The following is an 8,679-nucleotide window of genomic DNA, read 5'->3' as shown; positions in this document are numbered from 1 at the left end:
TTATATGACACCATTTAAATTGCCCTCACGTGATGAATGCAACCCTTCTAAATTCTTCTGTAGCTACATTAAGTAGCTACATAATATCATGCAATCTCATCCGTTTTAGTTTACTAATTCAGTCTTCTTGTATCACAGGATGGTTGATACATTCATCAACATGAGGTTCATGATCACACCACAGTGCTCTTACCCGTAGCGTACATCTACAGCCATGCCACGTGGATTGTCCAGGCCGGTGTTGACCACGACTGTTCGGTACGACCCGTTTAGTTTGGACACCTCTATGGTGTCCCTGTCTCTGTCACACCAGTACAGGTTTCCTCCTATCCAATCAACAGCCAGACCGCCTGGTCCGCTGAGCGATGTGCTGTGAAGGACCTGTCAATGAGACATACATACATTTCTTTCTTTCTTTCTTTCTTTCTTTCTTTCTTTCTTTCTTTCTTTCTTTCTTTCTTTCTTTCTTTCTTTCTTTCTTTCTTTCAGACAGGAAAGCAAGTGCAGAGGAACTGGAACTACACCTCTTGAATGTTAAATAGAGTCTGGAACTACACCTCCTGAGTGTTATATATCTGGAACTACACCTCCTGAATGTTAAATAGAGTCTGGAACTACACCTCCTAAATGCTATATAGAGTCTGGAACTACACCTCCTGAATGTTATATAGAGTCTGGAACTACACCTCCTGAATGCTATATAGAGTCTGGAACTACACCTCCTGAATGTTATATAGAGTCTAGAACTACACCTCCTTAATGTTATATAGAGTCTGGAAGAGCCTAGAATTACACCTCCTTAATGTTATATAGAGTCTGGAACTACACCTCCTGGCATCTGTTTGTCAAAAAAAAAAAAAATGTAAAATAGCTTTAGGTTTTATGTGTTAGTTTCCATTTCTGCTAAGCAGCAAGGTATATATGCTTTTATTCTTTGGATTTATAATAGGATACATTAGCGTGACTGTAAAGATGGAAGTGGGGAAGAGGCACTCTTCCCCACTTCAAAGCAAGTGCAGAGGAACTGGAACTACACCTCCTGAATGTTATATTGAAGGTTTTCCTGTTAGTAAACATAAGAGGATGCTGCGTGCGCAAGAGAGGGATTTGCATGCAATTTCTAAAGTGAGCCTATAGAGGGCGCCATTACCCGCAGCAGCTCTGGTCAAATGTCCATTCATAAAAAAATGGTCTTCACCGGGTTTAATGAAAGTAGATTAAATTATGCAGTTTGTAATATCTTGTTTACTCAATAAAAATGATTTGTCGGAAGTTGGATCTGTTTGTATATAATAGCAGCATTATGCCTATTATGCCTATAATAGCAGCATTATGCCTATCTAAATCCCGAACACAACAACAGAGTGAAGGGCGCTTCCGGTTCGTTCTACCCGGGCATGTGCAGATTGCGCATTCTACTCTGTGATCACGTCGTGCGGAAACCCGTCTATAGAGTCTGGAACTACACCTCCTGAGTGTTATATATCTGGAACTACACCTCCTGAATGTTATATAGAGTCTGGAACTACACCTCCTGAATGCTATATAGAGTCTGGAACTACACCTCCTGAATGTTATATTGAGTCTGGAACTACACCTCATGAATGCTATATAGAGTCTGGAACTACAATTCCTGAATGTTATATGGAGTCTGGAACTACACCTCCTGAATGTTATATAGAGTCTAGAACTACACCTCCTTAATGTTATATAGAGTCTGGAACTACACCTCCTGAATGTTATATAGAGTCTAGAACTACACCTCCTTAATGTTATATAGAGTCTGGAACTACACCTCCTGGCATCTGTTTGTCAAAAATATATTGTAAAGTAGCTTTAGGTTTTATGTGTTAGTTTCCATTTCTGCTAAGCAGCAAGCTATATATGCTTTGATTCTTTGGATTTATAATAGGATACATTAGCGTGACTGTAAAGATGGAAGTGGGGAAGAGGCGTCACATCTGCTTTATCGCTTGATCATCAACAGAGCTTCGGTTGCTCCAGACTTTATGACCAGAAGCATTTGAACATTGTGGTAGGAAACAGTCTGGCCACGCGAGACTAGCTGCACATGGTCTGTGAGCCACCAGACATCTTATTTTCTTGTTTTCTATTTAACAGTGATTTCAAAGATCAATTTGTCTAAAAGTATGGACATTTTGAAAAAAAGTATAAACATTTTGAATACAACTATTAACACATTGACCGCCAGAGGTTAATCTCATAATGTACTCACCAGTGCCAACGTTTTATTGTTGTTTTTTGTCTTTTTCACAACGCCATAGACATTGTTAAAATCCTTAAAATCGAGCTGCGCACTGTTTGTAAACATCGCGGACATCTGCCTGGTTCGAGCAGTGAAAACCATGTGTCAAACGGAATCTCCATGTTGTAGTTAGAACGGTTTATGTTAGACAGTGATCACCGAGGAGAAGAAAAAAACAAGGAGAAAACTGAGTTTCAGTTTCGTCATTAGAACGAGGGCTGACGGCTTCGGCAAAACCGGATCCCAAATAATTCTGTTTCCGGTGGTGTTACAATAAAATGTGCCCTACCGGAAATTGAAAAAAAAAAAAAAAAAAAAAAAAAACGAAAAAGCATCACGGCCCGTAGGCTACGGGATCGGCGCTTTACAGTTGGATTTATCGGCCCGTAGGCTACGGGCCTGGCGGTGAGAGTGTTAACATAAATATGGTGTCCCTTCCCTGCCATTCGTCCTCATTGTTGTCATTGTCACACTGACCTGGACGTCACTGCCATTGATGTTCATGCGACTGATCTTGCTGTTTTGTGGAGTCACGTCTGTCCAGTACATCATCTGCTGCTGATAGTTAAAGTCCAGAGCCATTGCATTGGGTGAGTCCTGTCACACCACAGTAGTTGTGTTAGTCTCTGACAGGAATACATTCCAACATGTCAAAAGCAGTCTGTACAGATTATTGTATAGGATGTGTTGTTATGTTCAGTGGTTTTCACCTGTTTGAGCACTGTGTCATTGGAGCCGTTCAAGTTCATCTTCCTCAGATAGTTGCCGCTGGCAAAGATGATGAAGGGCTCCACCTCTGGAGAAAGTGAGACATGACATGTGAGTTGGTTTACATTTAAAAATCCACACAGCTCTCAAAATATTGCTATGGTTGTTTCTTACCAGACGTGGACTTGCAGATGGTGGGGTCTTCAGGGCTGGGCTGGAAGCCCTCCACACAGAGACAGTGGAAGCTGCCAGGTGTGTTGATGCAGTGCTGGGTGCAGGGATATGTGCTACACTCATCTATGTCCCCACACGTCTTCTCATCGTCCTGCAGATGGAAGCCAGGCTGGCATTTACACTGTAAGGAGACAGGAACAGATCATGTACACTGTAAGGAGACAGGAACAGATCATGTACATTGTAAGGAGACAGGAACAGATCATGTACACTGTAAGGAGACAGGAACAGATCATGTACACTGTAAGGAGACAAGAACAGATCATGTGCTCTGTAAGGAGACAGGAACAGATCATGTACACTGTAAGGAGACAGGAACAGATCATGTACACTGTAAGGAGACAGGAACATATCATGTACATTGTAAGGAGACAGGAACAGAGATGATGACCAGATGTTTCATTAGTGTCTTTGTGGAATCTGTGTCAAATGGCTGTGTTGTTTCCATACCTTGAAACCTATGTTGAGGTCTTCACAGATCTGGGAGCAGCCACTCAGCTCCTTGTTCAAACACTTGTTAAAGCAGTTGAGCTCATCAGAGCCGTCACCACAGTCGTCCTTACTGTCACACAGCAATGTGTCACCAACACAGTTCCCGTTGTGACAAGTATAGACTGAAACATCACATGTCTGCTCTGTTCCAGCTGGAAATGACACAAAGAAGGAGAAGAACAGATGAATAGAATGGTAGTTGTTGGATTAACCCAACAACTACCATTCTATTCCTTCTGTATGTTTGTATAATTTATATTTATATTGTTTTCAATTCATTCTGTATTGATTGATTCATTGAATACTTTATTAACAGTTTGGAAAAAGTATAGTAATATAGTTTTACAATAATGCTAAAAGGATAACACAAGAGGCCCTGAGGGATTTGTTTCCATTGTGGTCCTGTGTATTCAATTCATCAAGACATTTAAAAACACACAATACTATACAATATATAATCAATATAAGGAGCAGTAAAAGTATGTTTACATGTGGGGAATGACCTGTGGGGGGGTCATTTCTTTTGGCAGCTAGAAGACTAGTCTAGGTCCAGTTGAAAATTGCAGTTTTGAAGTAAGGTAGGGAGTCACACGTTGTCATGCCTGGTGGTATAGTAAGACATTCCACATTTTGGTGGCATAATAGTAGAATGAATTCATCCCCATGTTTGTGCTGAATCTGGGAGGGATGAGATCACTGGAGCTCCCTCTGGTGTTGTGCCCATGGTAGTTTATCACTCTTTTGAAGTAGTTTGACAGGTACATGGTCTCTAGTCACCTTAGCCTCATGAGCAGGGGTTAGGTGAGTCCTAGGTGTGAGGACTAGTATCACCCTAGCATCATGAACAGGGGTTAGGTGAGTCCTAGGTGTGAGGTCTAGTATCACCCTAGCATCATGAACAGGGGTTAGGTGAGTCTAGGTGTGAGGACTAGTATCACCCTAGCATCATGAACAGGGGTTAGGTGAGTCCTAGGTGTGAGATCTAGTATCACCCTAGCATCATGAACAGGGGTTAGGTGAGTCCTAGGTGTGAGATCTAGTATCACCCTAGCATCATGAACAGGGGTTAGGTGAGTCCGAGGTGTGAGGTCTATATCACCCTAGCATCATGAGCAGGGGTTAGGTGAGTGACACATGACACACTAGAGAACCCACACTTAATTATACAGGGTTATGAGCATATTATAATGCCTTATAAGTATGTTCATGATGTGTTACACACATAGGATGCATAGCAAGTGCTACCGAATAGGGTAACACTTGCTATGCAACCCAAATTCATTTAAAAAATACCTTTAAAAATCCACACAGCTCTCAAAGCAAGACTATAGTTGTTTCTTACCAGATGTGGACTTGCAGATGGTGGGGTCTTCAGGGCTGAGCTGGAAGCCCTCCACACAGAGACAGTGGAAGCTGCCAAGTGTGTTGATGCAGCGCTGGGTGCAGGGATAGGTGCTACACTCATCTATGTCCCCACACGTCTTCTCATCGACCTGCAGATGGAAGCCAGGCTGGCATTTACACTGTAAGGAGACAGGAACAGATCATGTACACTGTAAGGAGACAGGAACAGATCATGTACACTGTAAGGAGACAGGAACAGATCGTGTACACTGTAAGGAGACAGGAACAGATCGTGTACACTGTAAGGAGACAGGAACAGATCGTGTACACTGTAAGGAGACAGGAACAGATCGTGTACACTGTAAGGAGACAGGGACAAATCATGTACATTGTAAGGAGACAGGAACAGAGATGAAGACCATATGTTTCATTAGTGTCTTTGTGGAATCTGTGTCAAATGGGTGTTGTTTCCATACCTTGAAGCCTATGTTGAGGTCTTCACATATCTGGGAGCAGCCACTCAGGTCCTTGTTCAAACACTCGTTAAAGCAGTTGAGCTCATCAGAGCCGTCACCACAGTCGTCCTTACTGTCACACAGCAATGTGTCACCAACACAGTTCCCGTTGTGACAAGTATAGACTGGAACATCACATGCCTGCTCTGTTCCAGCTGGAAATGACACAAAGAAGGAGAAGAACAGATGAATAGAATGGTAGTTGTTAGATTAAACCAACAACTACCATTCTATTCCTTCTGTACGTTTAAATCATTTATATTTATGTTGTTCTCAATTGATTGATTATTAACAGTTTGCAAAAAATATAGTAATTGTTATCAATTATTGATTATATACATGATCTATAGGGATCAATATATACCAAGATGACTAAAAGATACATTAATAAGAAGACAGGGTCAGTAAAGCTGACCCCTCACCCACTCTACTGCTCGCCCCAAGTCAAGTTGAAGTAATAGCACACCTGGAGCTATTTAAAGACTCATTGCCACTGACCACTAGCCTGGGACCAGACGAATTTGCGAGTGCCAAAAGAAATTGCACTCTGGGATTTGGGTCTGGCACCGCTCCATAGAGAATCCATTTCCTGCTCCAGAAGACGTGGGTAACCAATCAGGGCCCAGTATTCGAATATGGGAGACTGTAATTGGTAGTTGGTTTGTAGGTCTAACCAATTGCGTCGAGAGTCATTGTTTTGATCGCGCCCCCTTGGAAAAAAAACGTCCTCATAGAAGCACCAGACTCATATCCACGCAGTGATATAGTCTGTCTACGCCAGGCTAACTGACCACTGCAGTAATAAGAGAAGAAACTGACCATATGAGTGAAGTGCATGACTTGTGACACAGCACAAAATTGATTTGGACATAAGACATCCCAGCAAAGCCTAGACAACACTTACAAAGGCAACAAACTACTTTTAGAAGAAGACCTGGCAAGATGAGACAGGGTTTCCCTGCTTGACCATGGATTGTGACATAGACTTGGAAAGGTCAAGAGTCTCAAATAGGTAACCTGTTCTAATAAAAACATTAATGAATGTACTTGGATTACACTGTGACGACATTCATCTCATGTATAAAGACACCCTGAATCCAGTAAAATCCTCATAGAGACACACGGCCGGAAGCGGAAGGCCTACAAATTCACGCCCAGTTTTGAGATAGCGCCGCTACTCGAGGTCCGTTACGATGAACTGCACCTGCCAATGCATTCCCTATGAGAGGATATGAGAATTAGCCTACTTTTAAAATATTCCTATTTCCTACATTAACTGGAGACGATATTAATTTAAATGAAAATATGTGTCCAAATGTATGGAGTGTCTTTGTCAACATATCTTCTTGTTTTCTTAATAGTTGATGTGTTTCACATTTAATTTGCCACTTTAACGAGTTACCCATAATGTTAACACAGCAGAGGGTAAACGGCAGACAGACAAGTTGTCGCATTTCAGTGACATCACTGTCTTTATGAGCGCCGAGCGGCGACCAGTGTCGTACCCACTGTGGAGGCAGGAAAGGCGGTCGCCTGCCCAACTAAGATCTCGCCTCCCCTAAAAAAAACAAATAACCTGAAAATGTGCATGCGTAATGTCCTCAAAGTTACGCATCCAACAAGCTTTGAACTGAGCAGATTGGACCTTCTGTTCCAGAGATAATGACCAAAACATATTGAAAACGGACACTTTCGCCAGTTTTCTGGGTATTGAAAACCTCAAGGGATGCGTCCGTGACATATAGACGGATTTCCGCGCGACGTCATCACAGAGCAGAATGCGCAATCTGCGCATGCTCGGGGGAAACGAATTGTTGCGCCGTTCACTCTGTTGTTATGTTCGGGAGTTAGATAGCCATAATTCTGCTATTATAGGCATAATAGGCATAATGCTGCTATTATATACAAACAGATCCAACTTCCGACAAATCATTTTTATTGAGTAAACAAGGTATTACAAACTGCATAATTTAATCTACTTTAATTAAACCCGGTGAAGATCATTTATTTTATGAATGGACATTTGACCAGAGCTGCTGCGGGTAATGGCGCCCTCTATAGGCTACCCCCGGATCTGCACGGTCATATCCTCCCATGTTTACTAACAGGAAACCTGTCTATATACCGTGCGACCACTTAAACTCTAGATCTCCGATGCTAGCGGTTTTGACATACTGATGGAGTATAATATAGTATATTGTGGGTAGCATATCGAGATGACAGATATGGGACATTAAAAAGGCCAAATTGAACAAATAGGACACATTATTAGAACACAAAAAAAATCGCTACAGCTTCAGTAGTTAACCAGTGAAATTACGGTATTTTTCTCATAGAGATTGCATTGAGAGCTGCAGTTCATCGTTCTAAAGAACCTCGAGTAGCGGCGCTGTCTCAAAAGTGGGCGTGAATTTGTAGGCCTTCCGCTTCCGGCTGTGTGTCTCTATCAAACCAGCCGCGGTATCGCTTGTGTTATTGGCTTATGCAATGGCTGACTATTGTAATAAACTGACATAAATATAACACGTCGTTGTTCTGTCGATTACTTTCATTAAAGGTTTCATGACGTTCAGTTTTACCACACATTAAAAGTCTTTGTCATGGTCCTTCAAACGTGTATAGAAAGTTTTAACAAAAAAATCCACTCCATTGATCCATGGCAGGTGTTTTTCTCTCACATTTCTAAAGCCTTTTCAACTGCAATGAAAAAAGAAATCTTTGCCTGCGGGTGTCGCTGGTGAGGGATTTTGCCTGTCAATCATCGCCTCTGCTCCCCCCCCACCCCCCCCCCCCCCCAAAGGAAAGGATAGGGGAGGGGAGGGGCGAGGAGGAGAGTGGGCGGGATTAATCGGCTGTGACCTCACTGCCGAAGGGCCAAGCTCAGATTACTTTTCAGCCTAATTATTCAGAAAACCCCAGACCAGAGAAAATCCACTGAATGTTCAAAGTTCCGATTTTTTTGGTGTAATTGAGATCATAAAACCCCCCCAAAAAAATAAAAAAAGTGAAAATGAATGTCATAGAACCTTTAATAAGTAACATAATATAGTAATGCTAAAAGGATAACACTTCCATTTGATTTGCTTCCATTGTGGTCCTGTGTATTCAATGCATCAAGAC

This window comes from Gymnoscopelus microlampas (assembly GCF_963454915.1).
Source record: "Gymnoscopelus microlampas genome assembly, chromosome: 11".
Lineage (NCBI taxonomy): Eukaryota > Metazoa > Chordata > Actinopteri > Myctophiformes > Myctophidae > Gymnoscopelus > Gymnoscopelus microlampas.
Note: the sequence above shows the minus strand (reverse complement) of the source record.